Genomic DNA, 9947 nt, shown 5'->3' with positions numbered 1-9947 from the left:
GTTGGTGCGAATGCGTAGTTGTCAAAGATGCAAAGGCCGAAACGACTGCACGTACGTTTTTGGAGCACTGGGTTTGCCGCTACGGAGTACCCAAGACTGTTGTTTCTGACAAAGGACCCGCATTTTGGTCCGATGTCTTCGATCGGTTGTCCAAGTTGTTAGGTTTCACTCATTTGCGTACCACGTCCCAACAACAGCTTGATCGAGACATTTCATCGTACCCTAAAGAAGGGCATCGCCTCCATTCATATCGAGAATAAAGACATTCCCTTTTCCACTGCAGTTCAACTGGCCGTCTACGCCTATCGCTCTACAATCCACTTAACCTTGGGCGACTCTCCTGCGTTTATCACCTTTGGTATTGATCTCCGACCCCCAGTCGAGAATGATTGGCGTTTCCTACGACATGCTGACGACGTTCAGCGGGCTAAGGTCATATCCGAAATCCGATTGAAACAGATTGAACGTGCTCATGCTCAGTTTCTCTACTTGTCCAAGCTTGATCTTCTCTACTTGTCCAAGCTTGATCAGCCGGGTCGAACGCACGATTTGTTTGAGTTGAATGACATTATCCTGGTTTCCTTATCCGACAAGGAATTTGCTGCCGCGTCCCGAGTTGAGGGCGACCGCAAAATTGCCCCAAAGTTCAGTCTGCCCGCCCGCGTAATCCATGTTTCGCAGAATGGCAAGTCCGCAATTGTCCGACACTTTGGCTCAGGTCGTACACAAGAAGTCCACATCCAAAATGTCCGTTTCATTACGCTCCCATCATGCCCTATTCTCCGGCAGCAGTGGCAATCAATCGCCACCCAACATGCGGAAAGCACCATCAGTGATCCGGCCAAGAGAGCACAATACTTAGAAGCTTTCTGGACGAGTATTACAGATGCTCAAGAGCCGATCCAACAACGCTTCAAGCGACGCAGAGTAGGCAACGAGGCTTGAAGGGGACGATAATCTGATATTCGACATTTTTGCAAGCCTCATGGCCTACATATGCGTTTGCCTTCATCATAACAGCCAAAAAATGCAGGTGCTGGGATTCGAACTCGCCCCCTTTCGGTCCTACAATCCACGTTCCTACCCCTGCGACAACAGTCAGTTTCTTTCTATCAATTTGGCTGGTAATCCGCTCGAGTTCCAAAGTATCTTGTCCTGTTGTTTTGCCTTTTTCTGTCCCATTTTGGGTGCACCATTTCATTTTTTTAGTTCAGTCAACCTTCTGGCACAGACTTAACCCCCCCTGTCTTCAACCTCCATTCCGTCGAACCAACCTTCCTCCCAACCTTCGGGAATGAACCCTCTCTGCGCCGCCATCATGGTTTTCCTCGCCGGCACCTGGCATCGTCTTTTTCAGGATGGATCCGCAACGCTCGCACCTTAATTTATTGGGGATCTTACTTAGTCCTCTTCGTATTGTTTTACCTTTCATACACTTGTCCCTCATGTCTCCTCTCTTTCTTTCTTTCAGTGGTTTCCCCCCCTCTCAAGCGCGTTTAGGAGCCGTTTTTCCCCCCCTTGGTTCCGTTAGTCTTGAGGCTCCATTCGGGAGTCCCTTCCCCGTTTCCCTCCCTCATTCCTGTCCCTGTCGCTGTCAGTTGGCGCTGTCTTGTTGGTTTGTTGCGGCCTACAATTCAATGGAGACACATGCAACAAAAACAAACTTCAAGTACTTGTACACTCTTCTTTATCACCAATATTCCATCAAACATACGTTCATTTTTTTTAGACTTATCCAATACTAGCATGAAGAATAATATACTCTATTCCATATAGGGTTCCATAGCTCAGTTGGTTAGAGCGTACGGCTAATAACCGTAAGGTCGGCGGTTTAATCCCGCCTGGTACTAATTATTTCCAGTTCTCATTGTAGTTGGATGGCGAAACTCAAAACTGGTGTATGTGTACGGAGACACATGCAGACAAGACGTAGAGAGATGGAGACACATGCAACAAAAACAAACTTCAAGTACTTGTACACTCTTCTTTATCACAAACATATGTTCATTTTTTTTAGACTTATCCAATACTAGCATGAAGAATAATATACTCTATTCCATATAGGGTTCCATAGCTCAGTTGGTTAGAGCGTACGGCTAATAACCGTAAGGTCGGCGGTTCAATCCCGCCTGGTACTAATTATTTCCAGTTTTCATTATAGTTGGATGGCGAAACTCAAAACTGGTGTATATGTACGGAGACACATGCAGACAAGACGTTGAGAGATGGAGACACATGCAACAAAAACAAACTTCAAGTACTTGTACACTCTTCTTTATCACAAACATATGTTCATTCTTTTAGACTTATCCAATACTAGCATGAAGAATAATATACTCTATTCCATATAGGGTTCCATAGCTCAGTTGGTTAGAGCGTACGGCTAATAACCGTAAGGTCGGCGGTTCAATCCCGCTTGGTACTAATTACCAGTTTTCATTATAGTTGGATGGCGAAACTCAAAACTGGTGTATGTGTACGGAGGACACATGCAGACAAGACGCAGAGAGATGGAGACACATGCAACAAAAACAAACTTCAAGTACTTGTACACTCTTCTTTATCACCAATATTCCATCAAACATACGTTCATTTTTTTAGACTTATCCAATACTAGCATGAAGAATAATATACTCTATTCCATATAGGGTTTCCATAGCTCAGTTGGTTAGAGCGTACGGCTAATAAACCGTAAGGTCGGCGTTTAATCCCGCCTGGTACTAATTATTTCCAGTTCTCATTGTAGTTGGATGGCGGAAACTCAAAACTGGTGTATGTGTACGGAGACACATGCAGACAAGACGTAGAGAGATGGAGACACATGCAACAAAAACAAACTTCAAGTACTTGTACACTCTTCTTTATCACAAACATATGTTCATTTTTTTTAGACTTATCCAATACTAGCATGAAGAATAATATACTCTATTCCATATAGGGTTCCATAGCTCAGTTGGTTAGAGCGTACGGCTAATAACCGTAAGGTCGGCGGTTCAATCCCGCCTGGTACCAATTTATTTCCAGTTTTCATTGTAGTTGGATGGCGAAACTCAAAACTGGTGTATGTGTACGGAGACACATGCAGACAAGACGTAGAGAGATGGAGACTCATGCAACAAAAACAAACTTCAAGTACTTGTACACTCTTCTTTATCACAAACATATGTTCATTTTTTTTAGACTTATCCAATACTAGCATGAAGAATAATATACTCTATTCCATATAGGGTTCCATAGCTCAGTTGGTTAGAGCGTACGGCTAATAACCGTAAGGTCGGCGGTTTAATCCCGCCTGGTACTAATTATTTCCAGTTTTCATTATAGTTGGATGGCGAAACTCAAAACTGGTGTCATATGTACGGAGACACATGCAGACAAGACGTTGAGAGATGGAGACACATGCAACAAAAACAAACTTCAAGTACTTGTACACTCTTCTTTATCACAAACATATGTTCATTTTTTTTAGACTTATCCAATACTAGCATGAAGAATAATATACTCTATTCCATATAGGGTTCCATAGCTCAGTTGGTTAGAGCGTACGGCTAATAACCGTAAGGTCGGCGGTTCAATCCCGCTTGGTACTAATTATTTCCAGTTTTCATTATAGTTGGATGGCGAAACTCAAAACTGGTGTATGTGTACGGAGACACATGCAGACAAGACGTAGAGAGATGGAGACACATGCAACAAAAACAAACTTCAAGTACTTGTACACTCTTCTTTATCACCAATATTCCATCAAACATACGTTCATTTTTTTTAGACTTATCCAATACTAGCATGAAGAATAATATACTCTATTCCATATAGGGTTCCATAGCTCAGTTGGTTAGAGCGTACGGCTAATAACCGTAAGGTCGGCGGTTTAATCCCGCCTGGTACTAATTATTTCCAGTTCTCATTGTAGTTGGATGGCGAAACTCAAAACTGGTGTATGTGTACGGAGACACATGCAGACAAGACGTAGAGAGATGGAGACACATGCAACAAAAACAAACTTCAAGTACTTGTACACTCTTCTTTATCACAAACATATGTTCATTTTTTTTAGACTTATCCAATACTAGCATGAAGAATAATTATACTCTATTCCATATAGGGTTCCATAGCTCAGTTGGTTAGAGCGTACGGCTAATAACCGTAAGGTCGGCGGTTCAATCCCGCCTGGTACCAATTATTTCCAGTTTTCATTGTAGTTGGATGGGCGAAACTCAAAACTGGTGTATGTGTACGGAGACACATGCAGACAAGACGTAGAGAGATGGAGACTCATGCAACAAAAAACAAACTTCAAGTACTTGTACACTCTTCTTTATCACAAACATATGTTCATTTTTTTAGACTTATCCAATACTAGCATGAAGAATAATATACTCTATTCCATATAGGGTTCCATAGCTCAGTTGGTTAGAGCGTACGGCTAATAACCGTAGGTCGGCGGTTCAATCCCGCCTGGTACTAATTATTTCCAGTTTTCATTATAGTTGGATGGCGAAAACTCAAAACTGGTGTATATGTACGGAGACACATGCAGACAAGACGTTGAGAGATGGAGACACATGCAACAAAAACAAACTTCAAGTACTTGTACACTCTTCTTTATCACAAACATATGTTTCATTTTTTTTAGACTTATCCAATACTAGCATTGAAGAATAATATACTCTATTCCATATAGGGTTCCATAGCTCAGTTGGTTAGAGCGTACGGCTAATAACCGTAAGGTCGGCGGTTCAATCCCCGCTTGGTACTAATTATTTCCCAGTTTTCATTATAGTTGGATGGCGAAACTCAAAACTGGTGTATGTGTACGGAGACACATGCAGACAAGACGTAGAGAGATGGAGACACATGCAACAAAAACAAACTTCAAGTACTTGTACACTCTTCTTTATCACCAATATTCCATCAAACATACGTTCATTTTTTTTAGATTAGACTATCCAATACTAGCATGAAGAATAATATACTCTATTCCATATAGGGTTCCATAGCTCAGTTTGGTTAGAGCGTACGGCTAATAACCGTAAGGTCGGCGGTTTAATCCCGCCTGGTACTAATTATTTCCAGTTCTCATTGTAGTTGGATGGCGAAACTCAAAACTGGTGTATGTGTACGGAGACACATGCAGACAAGACGTAGAGAGATGGAGACACAAGCAACAAAAACAAACTTCAAGTACTTGTACACTCTTCTTTATCACCAATATTCCATCAAACATACGTTCATTTTTTTTAGACTTATCCAATACTAGCATGAAGAATAATATACTCTATTCCATATAGGGTTCCATAGCTCAGTTGGTTAGAGCGTACGGCTAATAACCGTAAGGTCGGCGGTTTAATCCCGCCTGGTACTAATTATTTCCAGTTCTCATTGTAGTTGGATGGCGAAACTCAAAACTGGTGTATGTGTACGGAGACACATGCAGACAAGACGGTAGAGAGATGGAGACACATGCAACAAAAACAAACTTCAAGTACTTGTACACTCTTCTTTATCACAAACATATGTTCATTTTTTTTAGACTTATCCAATACTAGCATGAAGAATAATATACTCTATTCCATATAGGGTTCCATAGCTCAGTTGGTTAGAGCGTACGGCTAATAACCGTAAGGTCGGCGGTTCAATCCCGCCTGGTACTAATTATTTCCAGTTTTCATTATAGTTGGATGGCGAAACTCAAAACTGGTGTATATGTACGGAGACACATGCAGACAAGACGTTGAGAGATGGAGACACATGCAACAAAAACAAACTTCAAGTACTTGTACACTCTTCTTTATCACAAACATATGTTCATTTTTTTTAAGACATAAGGATCCAATACTAGCATGAAGAATAATATACTCTATTCCATATAGGGTTCCATAGCTCAGTTGGTTAGAGCGTACGGCTAATAACCGTAAGGTCGGCGGTTCAATCCCGCTTGGTACTAATTATTTCCAGTTTTCATTATAGTTGGATGGCGAAACTCAAAACTGGTGTATGTGTACGGAGACACATGCAGACAAGACGTAGAGAGATGGAGACACATGCAACAAAAACAAACTTCAAGTACTTGTACACTCTTCTTTATCACAAACATATGTTCATTTTTTTTAGACTTATCCAATACTAGCATGAAGAATAATATACTCTATTCCATATAGGGTTCCATAGCTCAGTTGGTTAGAGCGTACGGCTAATAACCGTAAGGTCGGCGGTTTCAATCCCGCTGGTACCAATTATTTCCAGTTTTCATTGTAGTGGGATGGCGAAACTCAAAACTGGTGTATGTGTACGGAGACACATGCAGACAAGACGTAGAGAGATGGAGACTCATGCAACAAAAACAAACTTCAAGTACTTGTACACACGTTCATTTTTTTAGACTTATCCAATACTAGCATGAAGAATAATATACTCTATTCCATATAGGGTTCCATAGCTCAGTTGGTTAGAGCGTACGGCTAATAACCGTAAAGTTGGCGGTTCAATCCCGCCTGGTACCAATTATTTCCAGTTCTCATTGTTGTTGATGGCGAAACTCAAACTGGTGTATGTGTATGGAGACATATGCAGATGAGACGTAGAGAGATGGAGACACATGCAACAAAAACAAACTTCAAGTACTTGTACACTCTTCTTTATCACCAATATTCCATCAAAACATACGTTCATTTTTTTTAGACTTATCCAATACTAGCATGAAGAATAATATACTCTATTCCATATAGGGTTCCATAGCTCAGTTGGTTAGAGCGTACGGCTAATAACCGTAAGGTCGGCGGTTTAATCCTGTACTAATTATTTCCAGTTCTCATTGTAGTTGGATGGCGAAACTCAAAACTGGTGTATGTGTACGGAGACACATGCAGACAAGACGTAGAGAGATGGAGACACATGCAACAAAAACAAACTTCAAGTACTTGTACACTCTTCTTTATCACCAATATTCCATCAAACATACGTTCATTTTTTTTAGACTTATCCAATACTAGCATGAAGAATAATATACTCTATTCCATATAGGGTTCCATAGCTCAGTTGGTTAGAGCGTACGGCTAATAACCGTAAGGTCGGCGGTTTAATCCCGCCCTGGTACCAATTATTTCCAGTTTCTCATGTTGTTGATGGCGAAACTCAAAACTGGGTGTATGTGTATGGAGACATATGCAGATGAGACGTAGAGAGATGGAGACACATGCAACAAAAACAAACTTCAAGTACTTGTACACTCTTCTTTATCACCAATATTCCATCAAACATACGTTCATTTTTTTTAGACTTATCCAATACTAGCATGAAGAATAATATACTCTATTCCATATAGGGTCCATAGCTCAGTTGGTTAGAGCGTACGCTAATAACCGTAAGGTCGGCGGTTTAATCCTGGTACTAATTATTTCCAGTTCTCATTGTAGTTGGATGGCGAAACTCAAAACTGGTGTATGTGTACGGAGACACATGCAGACAAGACGTAGAGAGATGGAGACACATGCAACAAAAACAAACTTCAGTACTTGTACACTCTTCTTTATCACCAATATTCCATCAAACATACGTTCATTTTTTTTAGACTTATCCAAATACTAGCATGAAGAATAATATACTCTATTCCATATAGGGTTCCATAGCTCAGTTGGTTAGAGCGTACGGCTAATAACCGTAAGGTCGGCGGTTTAATCCCGCCTGGTACCAATTATTTCCAGTTCTCATTGTAGTTGGATGGCGAAACTCAAAACTGGTGTATGTGTACGGAGACACATGCAGACAAGACGTAGAGAGATGGAGACACATGCAACAAAAACAAACTTCAAGTACTTGTACACTCTTCTTTATCACAAACATATGTTCATTTTTTTTAGACTTATCCAATACTAGCATGAAGAATAATATACTCTATTCCATATAGGGTTCCATAGCTCAGTTGGTTAGAGCGTACGGCTAATAACCGTAAAGTTGGCGGTTCAATCCCGCCTGGTTACCAATTATTTCCAGTTCTCATTGTTGTTGATGGCGAAACTCAAAACTGGTGTATGTGTATGGAGACATATGCAGATGAGACGTAGAGAGATGGAGACACATGCAACAAAAACAAACTTCAAGTACTTGTACACTCTTCTTTATCACCAATATTCCATCAAACATACGTTCATTTTTTTTAGACTTATCCAATACTAGCATGAAGAATAATATACTCTATTCCATATAGGGTTCCATAGCTCAGTTGGTTAGAGCGTACGGCTAATAACCGTAAGGTCGGCGGTTTAATCCATGGTACTAATTATTTCCAGTTCTCATTGTAGTTGGATGGCGAAACTCAAAACTGGTGTATGTGTACGGAGACACATGCAGACAAGACGTAGAGAGATGGAGACACATGCAACAAAAACAAACTTCAAGTACTTGTACACTCTTCTTTATCACCAATATCCATCAAACATACGTTCATTTTTTTTAGACTTATCCAATACTAGCATGAAGAATAATATACTCTATTCCATATAGGGTTCCATAGCTCAGTTGGTTAGAGCGTACGGCTAATAACCGTAAGGTCGGCGGTTTAATCCCGCCTGGTACCAATTATTTCCAGTTCTCATTGTAGTTGGATGGCGAAAACTCAAAACTGGTGTATGTGTACGGAGACACATGCAGACAAGACGTAGAGAGATGGAGACACATGCAACAAAAACAAACTTCAAGTACTTGTACACTCTTCTTTATCACAAACATATGTTCATTTTTTTAGACTTATCCAATACTAGCATGAAGAATAATATACTCTATTCCATATAGGGTTCCATTAGCTCAGTTGGTTAGAGCGTACGGCTAATAACCGTAAAGTTGGCGGTTCAATCCCGCCTGGTACCAATTATTTCCAGTTCTCATTGTAGTTGGATGGCGAAACTCAAAACTGGTGTATGTGTATGGAGACATATGCAGATGAGACGTAGAGAGATGGAGACACATGCAACAAAAACAAACTTCAAGTACTTGTACACTCTTCTTTATCACCAATATTCCATCAAACATACGTTCATTTTTTTTAGACTTATCCAATACTAGCATGAAGAATAATATACTCTATTCCATATAGGGTTCCATAGCTCAGTTGGTTAGAGCGTACGGCTAATAACCGTAAGGTCGGCGGTTTAATCCGCCTGGTACTAATTATTTCCAGTTCTCATTGTAGTTGGATGGCGAAACTCAAAACTGGTGTATGTGTACGGAGACACATGCAGACAAGACGTAGAGAGATGGAGACACATGCAACAAAAACAAACTTCAAGTACTTGTACACTCTTCTTTATCACAAACATATTTTTTTAGACTTATCCAATACCAGCATGAAGAATAATATACTCTATTCCATATAGGGTTCCATAGCTCAGTTGGTTAGAGCGTACGGCTAATAACCGTAAGGTCGGCGGTTTAATCCCGCCTGGTACTAATTATTTCCAGTTCTCATTGTAGTTGGATGGCGAAACTCAAAACTGGTGTATGTGTACGGAGACACATGCAGACAAGACGTAGAGAGATGGAGACACATGCAACAAAAACAACTTCAAGTACTTGTACACTCTTCTTTATCACAAACATATGTTCATTTTTTTTAGACTTATCCAATACTAGCATGAAGAATAATATACTCTATTCCATATAGGGTTCCATAGCTCAGTTGGTTAGAGCGTACGGCTAATAACCGTAAGGTCGGCGGTTCAATCCCGCCTGGTACTAATTATTTCCAGTTTTCATTATAGTTGGATGGCGAAACTCAAAACTGGTGTATATGTACGGAGACACATGCAGACAAGACGTTGAGAGATGGAGACACATGCAACAAAAACAAACTTCAAGTACTTGTACACTCTTCTTTATCACAAACATATGTTCATTTTTTTTAGACTTATCCAATACTAGCATGAAGAATAATATACTCTATTCCATATAGG

General features: G+C 40.4%; 7 non-coding genes across 7 annotated transcripts; all 7 read left to right on the top strand.

Moving 5' to 3' along the window:
• Positions 1 to 2064: 2064 nt before the first annotated feature.
• Trnai-aau (transfer RNA isoleucine (anticodon AAU)) lies at positions 2065 to 2138 on the top strand. The gene has a single exon. It is a non-coding gene; the product is annotated as a tRNA-Ile (tRNA).
• Positions 2139 to 2938: 800 nt separating this feature from the next.
• Trnai-aau (transfer RNA isoleucine (anticodon AAU)) lies at positions 2939 to 3012 on the top strand. The gene has a single exon. It is a non-coding gene; the product is annotated as a tRNA-Ile (tRNA).
• A 1093-nt stretch (positions 3013 to 4105) lies between these two features.
• Positions 4106 to 4179, top strand: Trnai-aau (transfer RNA isoleucine (anticodon AAU)). Its single transcript has one exon. It is a non-coding gene; the product is annotated as a tRNA-Ile (tRNA).
• Positions 4180 to 5580: 1401 nt separating this feature from the next.
• Trnai-aau (transfer RNA isoleucine (anticodon AAU)) lies at positions 5581 to 5654 on the top strand. The gene has a single exon. It is a non-coding gene; the product is annotated as a tRNA-Ile (tRNA).
• A 1964-nt stretch (positions 5655 to 7618) lies between these two features.
• Trnai-aau (transfer RNA isoleucine (anticodon AAU)) lies at positions 7619 to 7692 on the top strand. The gene has a single exon. It is a non-coding gene; the product is annotated as a tRNA-Ile (tRNA).
• Positions 7693 to 8502: 810 nt separating this feature from the next.
• On the top strand, positions 8503 to 8576 carry Trnai-aau (transfer RNA isoleucine (anticodon AAU)). The gene has a single exon. It is a non-coding gene; the product is annotated as a tRNA-Ile (tRNA).
• Positions 8577 to 9658: 1082 nt separating this feature from the next.
• Positions 9659 to 9732, top strand: Trnai-aau (transfer RNA isoleucine (anticodon AAU)). Its single transcript has one exon. It is a non-coding gene; the product is annotated as a tRNA-Ile (tRNA).
• Positions 9733 to 9947: the final 215 nt, after the last annotated feature.

This window comes from Condylostylus longicornis, unplaced genomic scaffold (genome assembly GCF_029603195.1).
Source record: "Condylostylus longicornis isolate FDR11 unplaced genomic scaffold, ASM2960319v2 ptg000783l, whole genome shotgun sequence".
Lineage (NCBI taxonomy): Eukaryota > Metazoa > Arthropoda > Insecta > Diptera > Dolichopodidae > Condylostylus > Condylostylus longicornis.
Note: the sequence above shows the minus strand (reverse complement) of the source record. Positions and strands in the feature narration are given on the sequence as shown.